This window comes from Schistocerca piceifrons, chromosome 8 (assembly GCF_021461385.2).
Source record: "Schistocerca piceifrons isolate TAMUIC-IGC-003096 chromosome 8, iqSchPice1.1, whole genome shotgun sequence".
NCBI classification, from domain to species: domain Eukaryota; kingdom Metazoa; phylum Arthropoda; class Insecta; order Orthoptera; family Acrididae; genus Schistocerca; species Schistocerca piceifrons.
This window is the reverse complement of record NC_060145.1, coordinates 333,007,301-333,029,822: the sequence shown is the minus strand read 5'-3', so window position 1 is coordinate 333,029,822 and position 22,522 is coordinate 333,007,301. Positions and strand designations below refer to the sequence as shown.

General features: G+C 40.3%; 1 protein-coding gene across 1 annotated transcript in view; it reads right to left on the bottom strand.

The window, feature by feature from the left end:
• Positions 1-1,033: 1,033 nt before the first annotated feature.
• LOC124712327 overlaps positions 1,034-22,522 on the bottom strand; it is a 1,282,739-nt gene continuing 1,261,250 nt past the window's right edge. The window contains exons 12-14 of the mRNA XM_047242621.1: positions 18,827-18,917; positions 3,698-4,094; positions 1,034-1,595 (exon numbers count right to left, since the gene is read on the bottom strand). The gene's annotated coding sequence lies outside the window, so the exon portion shown is untranslated. The remainder of the gene's footprint in view (positions 1,596-3,697; positions 4,095-18,826; positions 18,918-22,522) is intronic.

Sequence of the window (22,522 nt, the reverse complement as noted above, 5' to 3'; positions counted from 1 at the left end):
AGAACATAACTCCTCGTTGTACACATTTAGAACTTACATTGTCCACAGCGCATTTTGTGTAGCTTCCTGTGGCAGTGTGTGTGCCTGAGAATGATACTGGATGCATTGCACATATTCAGCAGTCGCTCCAACTCTCCTGTCTCAAATACTTCTAAAGCAATTCTGAGGTGATCCTGCACCCTTCATAGAAATACTGGTAATAGATGTTTCTTTATTGTACTATTTGGATGAAATGACACTGCAGCAGTGTGCATTTACAGTAATAGGGCAAGGCATAAGCTGCTCCTCTTGGGCAGATACAAGAACATGAGGAATAAGAGAAATCACATTCTAAGTCAAACAGTGGAAAATCCCGGATGGAATAATGACAATATTTTTAAATGGATAGACAGCTACGCACCATATAGTGGAGATGCTAAGTTGCAGATAGACATAACAAATAAGACTGCCAAACAAAATATCTTTTGGCTAAAATGATCTTCATTGGATTTAGACAAAACACAATACACACACACACACACACACACACACACACACACACACACACACACACACGTGTGTGTGTGGGGGGGGGGGGGGGGGGAGGACACCTTTTTTTTCTAATTTTCTGGCAAAAGCTAATGTGTTTGACTCCTTTTTTTTTGTTGTGCCTATCTGTGACTCAACATCTCCACTATAGAGTGAGTAGAAATCACATTAGTTAATTCATAAACTGTCTCTTGTGTGTTTATCAGTTTTGCTCCTCTGTGCCTGTGCTCTTCTCAGAATGACCAAGTTGGTTTCAGCCTTTCATGATTTGTATGTATCAAGTGAGTTTTTGCACCCTGTTTTGCTTTGTATAAGAAATTGTAAATGACGAAAAACTGTTGCTGAACAGAATATAATATTTGCATTATTTGTGACCTTTGCATAAATGGTTTAATGGTAACACATTAATGGGACCTACAGGAGCAGGGAAATAATGCACACTCACTGTGATGCAAAGCATGCTAATGTGAAGTGTGATAATTTTACCAGAAACATTTACAAAGAATTTATTTATATATTTATTTATTCATTCTCTCATCTTTGATCACTGTACATACTACTGATGTCATAATAATTGATACAATATTACACTTTCTATCATTATATATAAACAAATATACAAAGCATATCTCCACAATAAGGGATCCACGTTAACAACATATGAACCTTCTAACCATGGGCAATTTTCTGCACAAAATCAGGGTTATTTTTATTACAAGAAAAACTAAAAACTTACTTTATTGTCAATTTTCAATTTACCACATAAACAGTATGCTGTGCAACTGGATTGTATATCTGCTTATAATGTTTGGTTACCTAAGAACTAGCGTACCCTGTGGACACTAGTAAGTTGTTTCCTGATGAGAGCCCAATAATCCAAAAACTAATTAGAAACAAACAAAAATTAGCAGAACATCAGTTTACTTGCTGTTTAACATTAAATTACATGAACACATTAATTTTTACTCCAAACTATCTGTAACATGATGATGTAATAAGCTATCAAGCTGTTTGTTTCTCTTTCAAAACGGTTTCTCGTTGCAGATATGTTGTACAACTTTATCCATCTGAAACCAAAAAGAAAATATATATTAATCAAAGCCTTATGATTATGGAACACAATTTTCTCCTCCCTCTTTAATATGATTCATGTGTGCACTGTTTTCTGTATCTGTCACCATGAAAAGGAGCATCCAAGAATGTAGACTGAACAGATAAATTTATTAGTGAACTACACTGAGGTGACAAAAGTCATGGGATAGTGATATACACATATACAGATGGTAGTAGTATCATATACAGGGGGCATAAAATGGCAGTGCATTGACAGACCTAACATTTGTACTCAGGTTGTTCTGCCCACACAAAGGCAACTAACAGACTTTGAATGCTGAATGGCAGCTGGAGTTAAATGCATGGAACATTCCATTTCGAAAATCATCAGGGAATTAAATATTTTGAGAACCACAGCACCAAGAGTGTGCAAAGAGTATGCCATTTCAGGCATTACCTCTTACCATAGACAATGGAGTGGCCGACTGCCTTCACGTAATAACTGAAAGCAGCAGCATTTGCATAGAGTTGTCAGCACTAAGCGATAAACAATATGGCATGAAATAACTGCAGAAATCAATGTGGAAATACAACAAACATACCCATTAGGACAGTGTGGCAAAATTTAGCATTAATGGGCTATGGCAGCAGATGACCAACACGAGTGCCTTTGCTAATAACACAACATCTTGCAGCACCTCTTGTGGCCATATCACTTTGATACCAGATGACTGGAAAACTGTGGCCCGGTCAGATGATACCGGATTTCAGTTGGTAAGAGCTGATAGTAGGGCTCAAGTGTGGTACAGATGCCACAAAGCCATGGACCCAAGTTTTCAACAAGGCACTGTGGAAGCTGGTGGTGGCTCCATTATGGTGTGCATGGGGTTTACATGGAATGGACTGGGTCCTCTGGTCCAACTGAACTGATCATTGACTGTAGCTCGTTATGTTCAGCTACTTGGAGACCATCTGCAGCCATTCAGAGCCTGCTCGTTCCCAAACAACCATGGAATTTTTATGGCTGACAATTCACCATGTCACTGGGGCCCAATTGTTCATGACTGGTTTGAACATTCTGGACAATTCGAGTGAATTATTTGGCCACCCAGGTCAGCCAACACGAATATCATCGAACTTTTATGGGATGTTATCGAGAGGTCAATTTGTGCACAAAATCCTGCAGTGGCAACACTTCCACAATTATGGGCAACTATAGATGCAGCATAGCTCAATATTTCTGCAGGGGTTTTTCAACAACTTGCTCAGTCCATGCCACATCACGTTTCTGCACTATTCTGGGCAAAAGAAGGTCCAACATGAGGTTAGGAGTTATCCCATAACTTTTGTCACCTCAGTTTATTATAAACTGCTTCTGTATACTACAGCAACAAGCAATTATTATTAATGACAAAACCGATCACAGGTGAACTATTTTGTCATGAAGTACACTGGAAGAAGCTGAAGAGTCACAAGATTCATCTTCTTATGTTATTAATAAAGCATTAACTGCTCCATTTCTTAAGCCTTGCAATATTGTGTTTTCTTAATTGGGATGCATTGGACACAGTTGTCAGCAGAAAACAACAATGGACAAAATGGATAAATATTTGAAAAGGCATGAAAATCACAATGATTAATATCCATGCACATACTTCTTTAGATACTCGCAAGTAGTTTGTGCCTGTGGCTAAACAAGATGACAGCTGTAATGTATAAATATTTTAAGTGGCTGGAACTGAAAACAAATCCCAATTTTTAGAAATGCCATTCCTTGAAACACGGTGCTGTGGTGGTGTGCTCTATTCTGCATTTGTCTTTGTACCACTATTCATGCGTATGTAAGTACGCCAATAACGATCCAGCTGGAGATTTATTGGAACACTAACATAATTCTGTCCAGTACACACAAATCTGAAATATCATAGGTATGTCTATGCCATATATCTGTCTATTCTTACATTTGTAGAGCTTCCAATGCTTTTTACTTAGGTCTGTGAGCAAGTTTTTATAATACGGGATTATTCTAAATTAGCTACCTAAAAGTAACATTAAATAATGCAGTTGGTTTACTTACTTGATTCTCATTTGCAAAATTGATAGAACCTCAACTTACTTTCTACAAATGCTCCATGTGGCTTCCTCTTGTTACATGGCAGATATTCCAGCCATACACAATTTCTTCCCAGATGCACGAGAGCCTGCTTTCCATGGATGACCTTTCCCTTTCTCTCGAAGTGCCGCACAGCCTGTTTCCACAAACGAATCATACCATGCTTTTATAGCCTTTCCCTCAGGCAAGAGCTTTGTGATGCTCCATTCGAAAGCATCTTCTTACAATAATTAGTGACTGTGTTTCATGGCACCACAGGCAACTCTTGGCATGTTCAGCACCACTATACATCTCCACTGTTAGTTTGATCACGTTCTGTTTCTGCATAATCAGCAAATTGAGTGACACCTGGAGGCATACGGCTCAAACTTGAGAACACGGTGCAAGGTTTGAAGAGCTCCTGCAAATAACACCACAATGTAAAATCCTCAATGCTAACCAAATCCATATAAGAATTTTTTTTTATTTTTTATTTTATTTATTTATTTTTTTTTTTTTTTTTTTGCAACTCAAGGTGTACTTCTGCATGAATGATATTGATATGCTATTATAAGCCTACATAGGAATGTCAATTTGTGATACACTAAAGTTAACTCACTAGAGAGCTATTTGAAAGTTGAGAACATAATAAATTAAAATTGCGGTAAGCAACAGTGCTGTGTCTAGCAGAAGAAATCATAAATAACCATCTCTTGTCTGGGAATATAATCAATTCATTTGTAATATGGGAGCAAATGTGAATGACATGAACGAGAGCACAATGGAAAATACAGGTAGATCAAGTCAAGATGACTCTCAAATTTTCGTACTGGAGATGAAAATGAAGACAGAAGTAAACCATGCACTCTAATGTTAGAGAAAATTGTAGCACAAAAAATTATGCAATAAACTGTGACAATCCTTATACCACATATTAAGTATAATACAGTACAAATATGATTAGGATTGCTCAACTGTACATAATAATATAGTTTTGAGAGTACAATACGGTGTGAAGCCCTCAAATTATACAAACTGATCCTATAAATGTCTTGGCAAGGAATCAAACGGGGTCCTCTATGCTCTCTCCACATGATCTGCAACTGAGCCCACACATCATCATCAGTGGAGTTTCTGATCAACCATAACAAGATATGTTCAGTATATCACACACTCTTCAAAAAAGATGTGAACATAACTGTTCATCATACACAACTAGGCATGTGTAGCTTGAGCTCTAAAGCCTTCCTGATACGTTGTGTGTCAAACCACCTCATTTGTCGATTGCCCTCAGTGCTGGTTGTCAGTGGAATAGTGTTAGACAGTTGTCACTTGCAGGACTATTTAAGGTGGAACTAATCCAAATGCACAAAAAAATTTTATCATCAGGTTGCCAGAGGCAGTGTTCATGTGTCCGATGCAGACCACTGTAATTGCACTATCTCATCAATGGAAGACAGTGCAATTTCATTCATTTTTATCACTGGTACAGCTTCCAAAAGGGAAGGTGACATCAAATCAGTGACACAGCAACAAACAAACACTGCACGTGAAATCTGGCAATCCATTACAGTCATTCAGACAAAATTGTGGTCATTCCATTCAGTTGGTAACATTGTGTGACCCATTACCCAGCTGCCTTTGTATGATCCTCTTCTCTATATGAGTTCGACATGTGCATCACAGTTGTAGCAAGTTGCCTTGTTTCGTTCAAAATATTGTGGTTCAACTATGCCATTTCCTGAATGAGTTCTTCACATAGCGCGCGCACGCATGCACGCACATGCACATGCATGCGCACACGCACGCCCACACGCGCACACACAAGCACCCACACGCGCACCCACACACCCCCACACGCGCATCCACACACACCCACACGCGCACCCACACACACCCACACGGGCACCCACACACACCCACACGCGCACTCACACACACCCACACGCGCACCCACACACACACTTTTACAATGTGTGACAGAGCAAAATTTGCCCTTCAGTGAGTTGAACTCTGATTTTATTGTGGGCTTTGCAGAATGGTGAATCCTGGAAAACAGACTGTATGAGCCATACACATGACCACTGGAAATAACAGTGTAATTCCTTGTATCTCAAGATCATTGTTACTTCTGATTTTCATTAAATTAAGCTCATAAGCAATGGTAAATTTCTCAGGCTAAAATATGTAACTGAAGTGGGAGTATCCCATAAAAAAATAACTTTTCAGCACAAACACTTTTATTGTTCATGTTGCCATCTTGTAATTATTATTATTTCAAATTTAAATAAATTTCTCATTGTGCAGGCGTAACTTATTTACTTAACAATGAGCTATCATTTCTGATCATGAAGTCATATTCAGTGAATGTTTGTAAAGCCTTAAGATATAGATAATGCAGCTGAAAACAAAATGCTCCCCCCTATTTTACTTTTATTATCTGTTCCATCCAACACTACTTCACAGATGATTTCCACACAATCTTAATACTTCATACAAACTTGCTGTTTTTTCACCACTCAAAATAACAGTTCTACTATTGTTCACAAACCCAAGTTCATCTATTTATGTAACACTGAATAAGTAAGTATGACATATCAACTAATCAGATACCCTTCTGACTGCTAAACCATGCACTATATGTTTGGCTGAAATACACTAGCTGAGGTGGAATAATTACTCACTTTTGCATATCAGATCAAGAAGGTATAATAATAACATTAAACGATGGGAAGTCCAGAACTGAACAACAACAACAACAACAACAACAGATTGCAACTCTGTTTCTTCTCTGTGTAGTAAAAGCAGACAGGCACAAACAAAAAGAATGCTAGAAATTTTTCAGCTTTCAGACAAAGTCCTTCTTTAGAGATAGAAAACACATATACACATCCACATAAACAAACCTTAGACATACAAAGCCAATTGCTCTAGGTGCTAAGACCAGACTGTGACAGCATCAGGTGTGAGCAGCAATCTAATTGGAACAGATAGCAGTGAATGGAAGAGGCATGGGCTGGGGAGGGGGGTCGGGGGGGAAGTGATATTGCCGGCTTGGGACAGGAGAGGGGGAGGGAGGGTGGAAAATAGAGAAGGGGGTATTGTGGTGTTATGCACTATCAACACCACATCAAGTATTCTATGTCCGGAGGGTGGCAGTAAAACGTCACAGCCCTGCCAATCCAATGCTAGCTTGTGGACACACCCTCTACTGCATGTGATAACAGCACCACCACCAAGCCGGCTTAAGATGATACCAAACTGATGCCAGCCAGTCTGATTGTGCAGCATTACCAGTTTGCTTCCCTGTTATTGTGATTAGTTACAGTAAATGTGTTTGTGTAATGGGCTAGTGTAGAATATTGGACTTTCAGAAGAAAATTAAGTAAATGATGTTACATACATATTACATGTGCTTCTAATAATTTTGCTCTGTCTCAGTTTTCCACCTATTCCTTGGTGTCCACTACTGGAGCAACCAGGCAACCGGCAATGGATCTGTACCCACAGTGTTCCAAACTTCGTCCTGCACTTGCCTGTGTTTCTTCACTTTTGTGTGTGTAATTTTTTTCTTTTTTTCCAGTGACAGCACATGCTTTTCATTGTAATTTTTGTGTGTTCATCATGGCTAGTCCTCCATGAGAACTGACAATGACACAAATTATTCAGTTTCAGGCAACCAGATGCAGAATTTGATAAAAATGATTAAAAGAATTCTCACAGTGCAAGCTGACATGCCACCAAGGTCCACGCCTCCCACGGCACAGCCACATCAGAGATGGACAACCCCCCCCCCCCCCCCCCCACACACACTAAAAGATTCTGAAGTAACCTGATCCTAGTTTGCAATAGGATTTTTGACAGGATTTTTAACAGAATTTTTGCAGCAGCTGACTTTAATTGCACTCATATTTGTGCCATACAGAATAGTGATAAACATATCATGCTTGTAGTTTGTCCACTACGGCACATACAGTCTGTCACAGCAATGATGTAAGCAGACTTACAGTGCTACGCAGTAGACTAGCAGTGTCAAATCTTGCCCTTGATGTTTCACAGCCCACAAGTGTCAGGAATGCCCCTGATGTAGCACTTATCACTGTGGCAAGTATGGTCACATTCAGGCTGTCTGTCTAAATAACAGAAGTTAAATACACACCCTACATGGTCTCCGAAGTCTCAGTCAATGAATGTCAATGAATTTTTTCACTGCCAAGTAGTGACTCTAGTGTAACACATTATCCATCAAGTGCAGCAACAAGGAAGTCACACACTACTACTAATCAGCATCAGGCAAATAAATTGTGTCACTCTGCATACTGTCAATCACCAAATATCCTGGTTCATCAGTGAGTTTGTTGAACAGAAGCACTTATGAACTGTTAGGCAAGCCTAAGCTACATAAGTCACAGGCAACTCTTTCTGGTTATGGTGGACATGACAGTCCTGTGTTAGGTGTTTCCAGCCTACCCGTCACTTTTCAAAACATTACCAAAACAATTTCATTTAGTTTTGTGCTCATGTAAGAGTGAAAACATTTTTGGCTTGGGTTATTTTGATCTGTCTGGTTTGCACACCCATGACAATTTTCTTTTGCGCCTATGGACAGGGTAGCTAAACTGTGTCACGAATTTAGCGACATTTTAAGAATGGCCTCGGTAAAGCTAATAATTTTAAGTCTCACATTGCCACGACTTTGCCAAGCACAGGCCATCCCTCATGCAATCAGAGATCAGGTGGCACAGGAATGCTTATCTTGGCAGGACAGTGGTGTGATTTCCCTTGTAGCAACCAGTCAGTGGGCATGACCTACAATGATAATAAAGAAACCTTCAGGCAGATTATACTTATATGTAGATTTCAAGGCAACAATAAATCCACAAACTGTGATTAACTCTTTTTCTTTACCACAGCCTGAGGAATTCACGTACAAACTTGGTACAGGATGCTTCTTTTTCAAGACTTATCTTCATGTTGCTTATCTGAAGCTTCCCTTGGATGAAAATTGCAACAAGTTTTTGTGATCAACAACCAAATGGGGATATTTAAGTTTTTGAGGTCGTCTTTTAGCAGTGCATCTGCATCTGTAATTTTTCATTGTTATTTGTCACAGTTGACTGCTATAGTTCCTTCTTGTTAACTATTACCACATAGTCATTTTGGATTGTACTGCTAATGAACCTCTTTCCAGTCTCAGAAAACTGTTTCATGTGCTTTCAGATGCTAGATTTAAAGTGTAATAAAGACAAGTGTCCTCTTTCCAAACTGAGACTGAATTATCCACCCTGTGCTGTCATACTTCGCCACTGTATGTGACCTCCCAGCTCCTAGAAATGTCAGCATACTCCAAGCTGTGTTGAGTAAATTGATTTATTACATTTGGCTCATTTTGAACACTGCAGATTTCAGTCCCACTGTATTATATTTGATGAAGCAACATTCCGTTTCAGTGGACTATAGTGTGTCAGGTGACATTACAGGATCTGAAAATGCTTTATTGAGTGGTCATTGTTCGGTACATTTTAAGCTGGTCATGCTTGCAGTTGACTCATCCTCTCACAGGATTGGCACTGTTCCATTGCATAGCTCAGTCACTCATTCATCACCTAATGTGTGTCGAGTCAAGATGGTGATAACATAGAACATAAGGTATTTTTTATCATACATTTCAACAGATGCAATTCCGTTATGACTCTGTAGCATGAATTTTACTGGGAGCATGGACCTCCTATAGTCCAAGGCATTTGACAATGTCCCTGCATTGTACCACTGGCCTCCAACATATCCCGATTTAATGCACGGTGATTTTTTTTTTTTTTTTTGTGTGGAGTTTGCAAAATATTCCATCTATGTGCTTCCACTTCAATGAACTTTGAATGAACTGAAGTGCTGCATAGTAACAACAGTGAATGTAGTAACTCCAGGTATACTCGCAAACTTATGAGATGACTAACTATCATCTAGATACTGGCTGTGCCTCTGATGGAGAACACATTGAACATTTGTCAAAAGTAAATGAAAAGTTTAATCTTAAATGTAACTGTGAGGAGAGCCCCAAGATTGTATGCCCATGTATGTAAAAGATACACCCTTGTAAAATCAGATGGTTCTTTTAAAAATAAAAATTTTGTAATCCTACACATAAGCTAAAATGTGCCTCATGTTTCTCCAAGGGCATGCTGAAAAGCAATGCCTTTTTTTTTTTAATTCTGTTTCAATATTGGTTGAGGAATTACATCTCTTACATATCACTCGGTCAACTTTCCCACTTCACCAACTCAAGTTGCAATCCTCTGCCACTAGAGGGCTCTGGATTGTAATATGTCTGTGTGTAGCATAACTATGTTGGTGTGTGAGAAACAGTGTACTGCAATCGAGTTTCCTACCACATAAAACGTGTCTCCGATTCGAATTCGTGGAAGAATGAAAGCTGTGTATAGTGATGAGTGTATCATCATCAGTAATGTGTAACATTGTATTGTTTGTCCTCACCATTTTGACCCCAAAATCAAGAGCACATCAATGGAGTTCTGCCAGAAAGGATCACCAGCATGCTCATAGTGTTCTGGTAAGTTCAAGGTGTAGTGCACTCGAAATTCGTGCCTAAAGGCACCATCTGAAACTCAGAAAGGTACTGTGAGAGCCTCGGAAAACAAAGAGTAAATCCACACATGGAGCATCCTCTCCTTCAGCACGACAATGCCAGACCACTCAAAAGCACTGCAACATCTGCACGAACCCAACACAGACACTTCAAGTACACTGTCAACTATCATCATCCATACAGTCCCAACTTGGCTCCATTCAATTTTCATCTGTTTCATGAACTTAAAGAGCACGTTTGAGGATTTCACTTTGATACTCTTGAAGCAATGCAAGTAGAGGTGAGGTTGTGGCTCTGGCAATGAAGCCCAGTATTCTACAGTGACAGTACCAACAGACAGGTCTCTCATTAAAAGAAATGTCTGCTGCCAGGGTGAATATGTTGAGTGGTAAATATGCAGACATGGATAATGAATACGTGAAATGTTAATACAGTTTGTTTTATTTAAAAAGCTTTGGGAGTTTTTACATAAATTCTGAGGCATTACTTTTCAATATGCCCTCACAACTTCATTCACGCAGAAAAAAATAGTCTTGTACCAAAACATCCATCCATGTAATAAGTGATTGTCTTTATATGTTTCTCATCATTGTCACCGAACTTCCACTCTTTTATAGGTTTAAGGTAAAGTTTATGTCTGTTGTTGAGTCCACACTGATAATTATGATACACAGTTCAGCAAATTAGGTGTTTTAAATGACAGGTAATGTTATCTTATGTGGGTGACAAACATTACTGTGAATACAGGACACATCTTAGTCAGAATGAAATTACTGTCATTGTGTTACACTGTCTGAAGAACAATGTCCCACTACAAAGTCAGTATCTCACAACGGAACCGCAAATAAGTCAACTACGGCCTGATGCAGCTATGAATGAGAGATGTCAGTGCAGGCACGCTCTCAAGAGGTTCCATACGCTGACATTCCCAGAACAGTACTTACATCAGAGCACAGTGCTGCTCAGCCAGTCTGTAATCATTGCTTATGACAACAGCATCATCTCACATCTAACAGCAGGAGTTGCATTAGTAGTCAGAACATTACGGAAGTTAGCAGCCAATTCTACATTTAAGGAAGAGAGACTATCATTCTGAATCATATCAAGTGATAAGTTACAATTAAGTGACAGTAAGAATATCTAACTTTCCTGTGGACATGGACTGTTTCCAAGTTCAATATTTTGGATTCTTCAGGGTTTTATAAAGGGATCTAACATGTGTGCGCACGTGCGCGCGTTTTGTTGTTGTTGTATCTACTGTACCTCTTCCAGAAATACATCTAGGCATTCAAAACCCACCACAGTGCTGTCATGAATGTCCCGTGTTTTTTCATCTGACACTACACTCACTGTGTATCACTTTTCTTTTCACGTTCAACTTGAGACTAATGGATTATTTCCTGGAATCTGCAGCTTCCTGCAGGTGCACAATTCTGCTGAGTACTCCTATTTTCCAATGATGAGCTGACAGTTACATGTGTCATTACTTGAAAAACCAAATTCTACTATGCACTGCTACAGTCTTTCTGGGAACTTCCTCATCCCTGAATAAATTGTCGTTTCTTATCTTTCCTGAAATACTAAAAAGGCATAATGTCATTGGATGGCAAGGAGAGAATTGTGCATCTGGTTACTGCACTGTTACCGGGTTACATCATTGGTGGTAAAAAGAGCAACATTTAAGGACCTCAAAGTGACACTATAAAAGGTTATTTTGGCTGTATCAAAAATTCTGCATAATTGTTTTCAAGATCAAGGATGTTTGACAGATGAAAAATGTGTTTCTTTGTCAAAGCCAAGGAGGTGGGGGAGGGGGGGGGGGAGGATATCCCCTAATGAAAGTGAAGTGGCATGGGGGAAAGAAAACGTGGCCATTTTTTCATTGGAAACTGGCCACCTCTAGGAACAAAGGGCTGTCACCGGTATATGTTACATGGTGTTGTGTTTGCCAAAAGCTTGCCAAAAGCTTGCAAGAAGCTTTGGGAATAGTGTATCAAAACAGGACTAAAGGCAATCATTCTCCATCATCATGATGTGTCCGTAAATGAAAGCTGTAAGTTCCTGAAGTTTACAGAAGTGAGACACATGACAATCTCCTCCCTACACTCTTAACCAGGCCCCATGCAATAATATCCTGCTCTCTACACATGAAAATAAGATATTTAAAAGTAGATGCACAAGCCCTGAAAAAACTGTTAATCTCTATTAAATTTAGATTACGGCCATTGTAGATGTGTGTAAAATTGTTAATAAAATGATTTACATGAGTGGAAGAGACTTTAGAGTTTTATATTGAGTACACTGAAAATATAGGGATCAAAACTGTTTAACATTATTTGGTTCTTGGATATTTCACAACTTCTGTAGTGACACTTTTATTTTCCATACATTCATTTTCTCATTTTAAATCATCATCTCTTTTTACATTTTCTGCTTATTTGTGCTTCTTAATATACTATACCTTTGGGCAGAGGAGTCCAAGTTGCTTCCTTTTAAATGGTCATTTGGTGTGTTGAAGTATTAATACTTTATTGCTGAACAATGTGCAGATTACAGTTTCAGAAAAATTGTACAATTTATTCACGAGAAAGAGCTTCACAAATTTAGGAAGTCAATATTTTGTCCACTTCTGGCCCTTTTGTTTGCAGTTATTTGGCTTGCAATTGACTGACAGAATTGTTGGATGAATTCCTGTGGGATATCTTGTCAAATTCTGTCCTATTGGCATGCTAGATCATCAAAATCCTGAGCTACTTGGAGAACCCTACCCATAATGCTCCGAACATTCTCAATTGGCGAGAGATCTGGCAACCTTACTGACCGAGGAAGGATTTGGCAAGTATGAAGAAAAGCAGAAGAATCTCTTGCTGTACGTGGGCAGGCATTATCTTGCTGAAATTTAAGCCCAGGAGAGCCTGCCATGAAGGGCAAGAAAATTGGATGTAGAATATCATCGATGTACCACTGTACTCTAAGGATGCCAAGGATGACAGCCAAACGGGTCCTGCTACGAAAAGAAATGGCACCCGTGACCATCACTCCCAGTTGTTAGGTCGTATGGCGGGTGACAGCCAGGTTGGTATCCCATCACTCTCCAGCCAAGTCTTCACTGGTCATTTGGGTTCACACTGAAGACAATGCAACTCCAGTCAATGAGACCCCACTGGTGAGATTGGCAGGAAGTTCACCATGCTTGTATGGCCGAGTTGAGTACTGCAGTTTGTTTTCTTTGATCGCCAACCATTTAGCTTTCCCACTGATGCACAAAATGTTTGTCAGATAATGAGATGACAGCATGCAAGTGATGCAACACTATCCAAACATGCTTTTTTGATTGTTTTGTTGGTTATATCACTTCCCTGTATCCCGATAAGTCCAAGTATCCAGCAACAGATCACCTTCTTGCAACGATATTTGAGCCACTGTAAAGAGTCATGAAACATGGAATCAACTGATCTTCTGGATACATTTGGTGGATCACTTGTAGTGTACTGACTGTCCCTCTAAATTCACCCCAGTACCATCATAATGCCTTATAATTCCACAATATTATTGATAAATTGTTCCATAAGGTGCACTTTGAGAACCCTACCATGGAAAACAGTTGAACAACCAAGTGTAATCTCTTGCTGTGATCCATCCATATAAACAATGATAAAACAGTGCTGCCTAATTACAAATTGAAGCAAACATAGTTTTAAAAGGATAACATTGAGTATATATTTTCTTGTACTGCATCAAGCTTAAAATCAATTTGGGCCTCTGGAGAGATAAAGGCAGCAATTTGTTCCATCCCTGGCTGTGTATTCAAAGGTCTGATATATCCAGCTCCTTGATACAGTCAATAGCACATAACCTGAATGGGTTAGTTACATGGGGCTGATTCTTAAACAGCTACCTCTAAATGCCAAAGACTGAGGCAATGCCAAAATTTTCAGGGCCTGTCAAGCCAGGAGGAGGCACTGCTAAATCCAGAATGATAGCTTGCCACACACACACACACACACACACACACACTTAATTGAGATTAGTCAATGATATGAAGCCCTTTGTTTGCAGGTCTTTGCGGTGAGGAAGCCAGGTTAATTTTGAGTCAAGTAGTAACCTTGAAGTGCACATCATGACCTTAAAATGCAAAATGTTGTCCCCCCCGCTGTAAGCTCTGGTTGATTAAAACTCTGATGAGCACAGTTAAAACTGATGCAAATAGTCTTCTCTTGTGAGAAACTAAAACCATTTTTATTGGCACAGGCTTCCAACCTCACCTGTTGTTGCTTTATTGTCATTGCAAGATTAGAGGAAATGTACTTGGAGGAAATGTACCAGAGTGCAAAGTTATCCAAAAACAAACAAAGAGCATTTTACAGGAATCCTTAGTGCTGTTTTGTTTTAGTGCACAAAAACAATGAGGGTCATATGTGCGCATGTCAGAACCATAGAACACAAAGATGAAGAAAGGAGTTAAAAGCTACTACATGTTAAGCCCAATTGATGGAAGGAAAGACAGCTAAAATTGAGTACTTAGAGAAAGGTCCATAAAATACGCCATAGAGAAACATAGATCCTGAACTCATGATTAAATGTTCTTCACCATATTGTTATGAAGGATGAAAAGTAAAACGCGATCGTCAGCCCGTGTGTCATTCACTAAAATGGCCAATAACTCTGACAGTAAACATAAATTGGAACACAAGTGGTTAAAAACAGGGCATTCCATCAAGAAACGGGAAACCATCAAATGTTGAGGGCAATGAGCACAAAGGGGTGGGGGAGCACCACTTAACAAATGACGATAGCTAAAAAGATAGTGCCCAATGGGCAACTTAGCTAAAATAATCTCCTCACGACGAGAGGGCCAAGAGGAAGAGGTCGTCGAAGACGCTAGGACAGGTTTTATGTCCCGGAGCTTTTCCCATGAAGGGAATTGAAGAACTAGCGGACCGAGGTACCAAGGCTGCAGCTCTGACAGCAGCATCAGCAGCCTCGCTTCCCATCAGACCGAAATGACCACAGACCCAGATAAACATCATAGTGGCTCCATGAAGAGAGAGCAAGTGACAGCTTTCTTGGACCTGTTGCACTAAGGGATGGACGGCATACAGCACTCAGAGGCTCTGAAGGGCACAGAGTCGGAACAGGTGACACAATTGAAAGTCCATGTCTCTGGACACACTGCGCAGCCTGATACAGGGCGAAGAGCTCTGCTGTAAATAATGAGCAGTGATTCGGAAGCCAATACCAAAAAATGTTGGTGTCAATGACGAAGGCACACCTGACACCATGGTCAGTCTGAGAGCCAGCAGTGTACACAAAGGTACTATTGCAAAATTCCATGTGAAGGTCATGAAATTGAAGTTGATAAGGGGAGGCTGGAGTAGCATCCTTAGGGAGGAAATGAAGACCAAGGTGAACATGGCCTGTCACATGAAGCCAAAGTGGTGACGGGTTCACATACATTGGGAAAGTGGCATGAAGTGTGACATTAAGCTGCTGGAGCAAGAACTGACAGTGAACTCCAGGAGTCACACCCCATACTGGCAATCAAAGGAGCCATCAAAGGAGGCATGGGATGGGTGGCAAAGCATGGCAGATGAATGGCATGCATATCTGCTGAGGAGAAAGTCACGGTGGTATGACAGCGGTAGTTTGGGATCTTTGCCATACAGTTGCTCAACCAAGCTAGTGTACAAGGTGCCAGTGGCCAAATGGATATAACGATGGTGGATTATATTGAGATCATGTAAGATGGACAGATGTGCAGATGCATAAATGAAACACCCATAATCTAGTTTCGAACGGACAAGGGCCCAGTACAAACAAAGGAGCGTTGTCCGATCTGCTCCCCAGTAAGTACCACTGAGGACATGTAGGACACTCCTAGATGCTGTCAGGGTGTTCTAAAACAGCCTGCTGACCATTCATTTTCATGGCTTCTGGTCAAGCATCCACCACCTAGTGGTGGATCCACAGTGGGAAGTGGTCACTGGAACGAAGGTCATCAGTTGTTTCCTGCTAGGTTGAGTCTTCAAGGGCAGGAGAACAGAAAGAGGGGCTGATGGCTGAGTATGAGCCAGTAGAAGCTGAGATGTGAGTAAGAGTGCTGTATTCAGAATGCACAGCTCCCAAGACATCATGAAGTTCTCCACGGCTCAACCCCTACGATAAATATAGCTCGAGATCTGGAATAGATAATTGGCATTGAAGTATCCCAGAAAAAGGAATGTTCAGGAGAGTTGTTCTATAAGATCTGTTAGAGCCTCAGGGTCAATTGTATCATGCAGAGGTAAATATAGCGAGCAGTGGCCCTCTCTGACACACATTAAATTCAACTGCAACTGCTTGCAGGTCAATAACTAGGGAGAGAACATTATTGATAAAGATAGTGACCTCTTCCTTTGCTCTTTCCTCAATGAGATCATCCTTATGGAGTGTATAGCTCTGTAGTACTGGGAAATCACATGCTTCAAATTGTGTTTGCTGCAAACACATGCAAAGGGGGTGTTTCTGTATTAACAGAGTCAGTTCCTACACACAAGTGCTGGACCCATTAATGACCCACTGTAATATGGAACAGGGGGGTTGCACTTTCACCATGTCTTTCCACTGTGGAGGTGAGCCCACAGTGGATGGATAGTCATTGTTGAGGCGAGATGTGCACCCCGTCAACATTAAGGTCCATCAGCTCCGTGGTTGTGTCTCGACATCATCAGACTGCTTGCTTCCCATCTCTATTGGCAGCTGATTCTTTACTTTAGTCTTTGTTTTGGTTTTTTTTTTTCCTTGGGGTATTTCAGAGCCACAGCCAACCATGTAGTAGTGGCAACTCTGGATGGTGGACCAGTCTGAACCCCTTGCAGAGGCAGGGACCTCTGCAACTTTGGCAACCATGGGCTCTTCTTATGTTTTGGGAGGAGGTATGGGCATTGAAGGAACTGCAGCAGCACAAGTGCATTGACAAACACAGGTACTAGTGATAACACAAGCACTATCCATTTGTACACAAGCACTTTCCATTTGTGTAGCAGCATTGGCCTTCTGAACTGGTTGTTTAAGAACAGACACAAAGGAGGTAGTGAATTTCAGGGGCTGTATAGCCTTATTGACCCTTTTTGCCTCTGAATATAAGATACACTTAGTTGTTTTGATCTCCTGTATCTTCCTTTCTTCATGGGAGACACTGCAGTCCCTACTCCAGACAGGGTGATCGCCAGAGCAGTTTACACACTTTGGAGGAGATGAACAACCAACTCCTTCATGGGCAATCTTAGCACATTTGCCACAGGTGACTTCTCCCTTGCATCCTAAGGTGGTGTGCCCAAAGAGCTTAAAACAGCACATAGGATTGGAAAAATAAGGCTGCACACTGAGGTGAAAGAAACCTGCCTTAACACACACTGAGAGTTTTGTGCTGCCGACAGTCAGTATAAGTGAATCTGATTTCACAAGATCATCATCCACCGTTTTCATTATGTTTTTTACATCAACAATTTCTTCCTGTAACAACTCAGCTTTCAATTCTTTTTGGGTAATGTCAACTGGATCCCCGCAAGTCACCACACCTTTGCTGTAGTTCAAGGGTGTTGTGCAGTTCACTTTCAATTGCATAATTCCTGAGGCATTAAGCTTTCTGGCTGTTGTTCACTTGTTGGGAGTAACTTGTTTCTACCACGAAGGTCCCATTTCGAAACTTACTGGCAGATTAAAACTGGTCCCATTTTGCAAGTGCTTGACAGATTTTAAAGTACCATTGATGCCCTCTAAACCTTTGTTTGTGTACAAGGGTGACACTACCTCAAAGCTGCCCTCTTTTCATTACAAAGACTCTGCATGATCTCCAAGTCTAGAGGACTGGTGACATGAGTCCTCTTGTTCAGTTGGGTGTTTTTAGTGGCCCACCCTCTCTGCTGGGAAGAAGAAAGGATTTTGAGGGATCCATCCCAGTCCTACAAGCAGCTAGGGAAATTAAAGTCCACCTGGACAGAGACCTGCTTACATAGGTAAGCCTTATACAACTGAGATGTACCAGGTACCCCTGAGGTTGCCTGCTAAAAACTGTTCCACATCGATAGCCATGCATCCCATTAGCACACAGCACACCTTGAGATTGAGGACTTTTCTTAGAGAGGTTTTTACCATCTTCGTAATAAACGGGGACAAGCCAAGATCCCCACTACCTGTGACACATGACATTACCACCACTGTGCCTCATGGTGGTCGCTGTACCATGTCCAGAGCTTACAGTGACAGATGACTTGCAGCACTTACCAGCCCCAGCTCAGGAACTCTGGATTCACCAAGACCATTCCCAGCAAACAAATGCGGAGTCCGAGGAGATGGTGCCTAATTCTCCAGTTCCTCCATGTGGATTATCAGTATCTTCAACCATAAAATAACCATGTGAAAGGTAGAGTGCTCGCTGATCCAATGGTATTTTATTTCTATTGACTTTGTGTGACTTTTCCCTTGCCACAAAGAGTAGGGGGGGGGGGGGGGGGGGGGAGGGGAGAGAGAGAGAGAGAGAGAGAGAGAGAGAGAGAGAGAATACATACCGTCATCATCTTTGTAGATATCCAGGATGGTGTTCCTCATGCCATCCCTCTGAAACCATGATGAATGATCCTGGATTATATGGAATGGATTCTGAAACAGCAAGAAAGACATTGGCTAAGTAAGAAAGCTGCACTCTCTCATACATATATAGAGTGATTTTTTAAATGCATCCCTGCACATAAGCAATCTCTTAAGCAAATTTTTTTTGTATACAACTTTGTAAAATTAAACATATTGGTAATGATAAAATGCATCTCTGCTTATACAAGCAATATTTTTCTTGCATGGTAAATAACTTTGAAAAACATATTTTTAATGATAATGAACTATAAGCTAATTTGTTACATACCAATGTTGTTATTCATAAAATACCATGATCCTGTCTTCATTATGAAAATTATTGTTGAATTGAGAGGGTAGAATAGAAAAATAAGTAATTCTTTTAAAAATATATATTATCAGTCACAATCATTCAGTCAGTTTTTTTTCTTCTTCAGATGACCAAGAACTTAGAAAATAATACCATTTTTGGTGAGGAGCAGGCGAGGCATGAGTCATTTATGTTAACGCAATTTCCAAGAGGCAGTTGGCACAACGGAAAGAGCGCAGAATGGTAAACCGAGGGTCATTGGTTAAAGTTCCTGGGCTCAAACTTACTTTTATTTTAAATTTTTATGTCACTTACAGTGCAAATAAACCCAAATTGTTCCTAATATACTATGTCTATTAACATTTTTCTTATTTCCAAGAACATATTGTAAGGTGTACACAAGAACTTCATATATAAAATTAGATTCTTTTATTATTTTAAGAATGATGACGTATACGTGCTGGGCTGATATTCACGAGAAAAACAGGGGAAGCAGTAATTTTTCGTGTCATCTTGCACACATTATAAATGCCACATTTTTACAATTATATGGTCGTTTTAAAGTTTCTCTAGAAAAAACATACTTTGTTTACATTCATAAAAAGTTTCTCTTTCATCACGTAGTTTGGCAGTAAACCACGTGTAATGAACCATTTTGCAGCGTTTGCCTCAGCAGGTTCTCGATGCTGTTGTTTGTCGTGGCTGCTTACATAGCACTGCACTGGCGTGAGGGGGCAGCAGATGGCAGGCGTAAGCTCATACAGTGGCACTGACCACCAGGTCATCGACTGCTTTTTGCTAGGACACTGCCGTGGACACCAAAGTGGTGTGCCTGAGTAAACTCCAGCTGCTCTGCACAGGATGCAGACATTAGTGCAGAGCTACAGCATGGTCTCACCACCAGAGGTAGGCTGTAGATGCCAGTGTCCACTCACAGATTCAAGTTGGGGGCAGCATCCTTTAGCGTGTGTCCCGGGTACAGCAAAGGTTGACAGTGTGCCGAACGCCATCAGCTCATGATGATGAGCTACTAAATACAGTATACAAGTGTATTAAGATGGTGGAGCCATTTAAGCAGAAATTCAATGTACGTGGTTCAGTGCCTATTTCATAATACAAAACTGCGAGTTTGCCACAGTGTTAACACAGGTTCCCATCAGGTCACTGAACACTGAAGTTGAGCACTGTTGGGCTGGGCTAGCAATTGGCTGGGTCATTGCCTGGGTCTGCCAAGTGCTGTTGGCAAACGGGGTGCACTCAGCCCTTGTGAGACCAATTGAGGAGCTACTTGATTGAGAAGTATCAGCACTGGTCACAAAAACTGACAACAACCTTAATTCAATTTCAAGCTTACAGCATCTTACGTTCACAGTTTTACTTTGCAATATGTCAAACAAGATACGTGTATGCCGGAAAATCTAACTGTACAGCTGCAGTAGAAAAAGAAAAGTCTGATCATCCAGTATACTACTTAGTCCAATTGCTTTATGTAAAGAATCATCATCCCAACCTTCATCGTTTTATCACATCATTAAATGCTGCTCTCAGGTCTACACAGTGAAGAATAATAGTTTTATGAGAGCTTGGTAGTTTGAATCCCATTTCCCTCAGAACATGCTAAAAATGCGTGAAATCTTTAAGATTTTCTATTACTTGTGTCATTTTGTTTTACAGGCACAGAGAAGGGCTAGGTTCAACAGATGTGCGTAGCAGTGGATGAAGAGAGCATGAGGATACACTTGCTTCACAATAGAATGGTCACATTAATTTTTAGGATACACTTGCTTCACAATAGAATGGTCACTGTAATTTTTCCCTGCCATTGCACTGCAGCCGTTGTATGTTCGTGATGCTAATTTCTTTTTACCAGTATTCCAACTGCTTAGCACTTGCAACGAAACAGTGGCTACGGCTAGTGCACTGCGGTCTTTGGGTAGGTCATAAAACCCTTCGACTCTCTCTTGTATTTCTCCTGGTTAGTTATTTTCAAAACGAAAAATTACTCTCATTTGACTTCCAGTTGAGGCATCCGTTGTTCCGTTGCATTGTACTAATATAAAAGGATTATTTTTAACTTCACTTGAAATTTGTTCTTTAACAGCATCCGTAAAACAAGATATTAATTCATTCTGTGTGTCAGAGGAAGTGCCCTTAAATAGTCTATCGGATGTTAAACGATCTTTCGTAAATGGTGCTTCTTCTGCCAAGAGACCCAAAAGTTCTAAATAATTCCCTGTATTTATCGATAGCTCAGATTCGTCGTGACCTCGATGGCTAACTCTCGCTGTGCTAAAAAGCAGATAATCGAAATAACTCCCTTCATTATAGTTCTTTTTCAATTAAACCTCGAAATGTTTCAAATCTCCCAGGCCTGTTGCTTCTGAAAAAGTATAGGTAGTGCTTACTATTTCTTGAAATTAATGCAACAGTCGCAATGTTCCTCATCCATAATGGATAAAACATTTAGTTCTCACTGTACCTACTGATTGTATTTAACAACTGCTGTAATATGGGAAATGCAACATTCACCCTTTATAGCTTTCGAAAGGAAATTTTTGAAGACACTTCATGCCCACTACCCACTTCCGCCGTTTAAAACTGCCCGTTCCAAATAGTACGCATAAAAATAAAAAGTATGTTACTTACATCGCTGCCACTTAACCACGGTTTTGAATTGTGTTTGGAAACGTCTTACTAATTTCCCGTTAAGACTTAATAGACTTGGCGTTGGCATTCTTCTTTCATCCGTTTACCTTCCAAAAATAAACATGAGAAGAATGCAGGGTTTATAACTAAAAAGTTCATTGGATCTTGGAATGAAATAAATGAGTCCATGGCAGCTAGAGACAGTAAGTAATACCATGCGTTACGAGATAATGATTTAAAATTTACACAACTTAGTTTTCCCTTCGACAAAACAATGTAAAAAAAAAAAAAGAATAGATGATGAGACCTAACATGTGACGGGGCACACTGAAATATACTGACATGCTGCGGAACTCACAGCGTTTGAAATACATAACGCTATTATATTTTAATGCGTGGAATAATAAAAGTGCATAGGCTGTTTGTCATCTTGCAGCAACATCCAGTGATACACTCACATTTATTTTCTATGACTTACGAATGTCTTTTCATTCTTTGTGTTTATTTAAAAGACTTAAATTAAGAGTTAATGGTTTCACATTCTGCCTTGCTTGCTGCTGGCGTGCTAGACGATGCGATGTAGCGCTACCTGTTAGGGAACTGCTGAATGACTTGCCATTGTACTCTGGAGTGTATCGGTATCCACCTGCTGGCGAGAAGTAGAAACAAATCAAACACC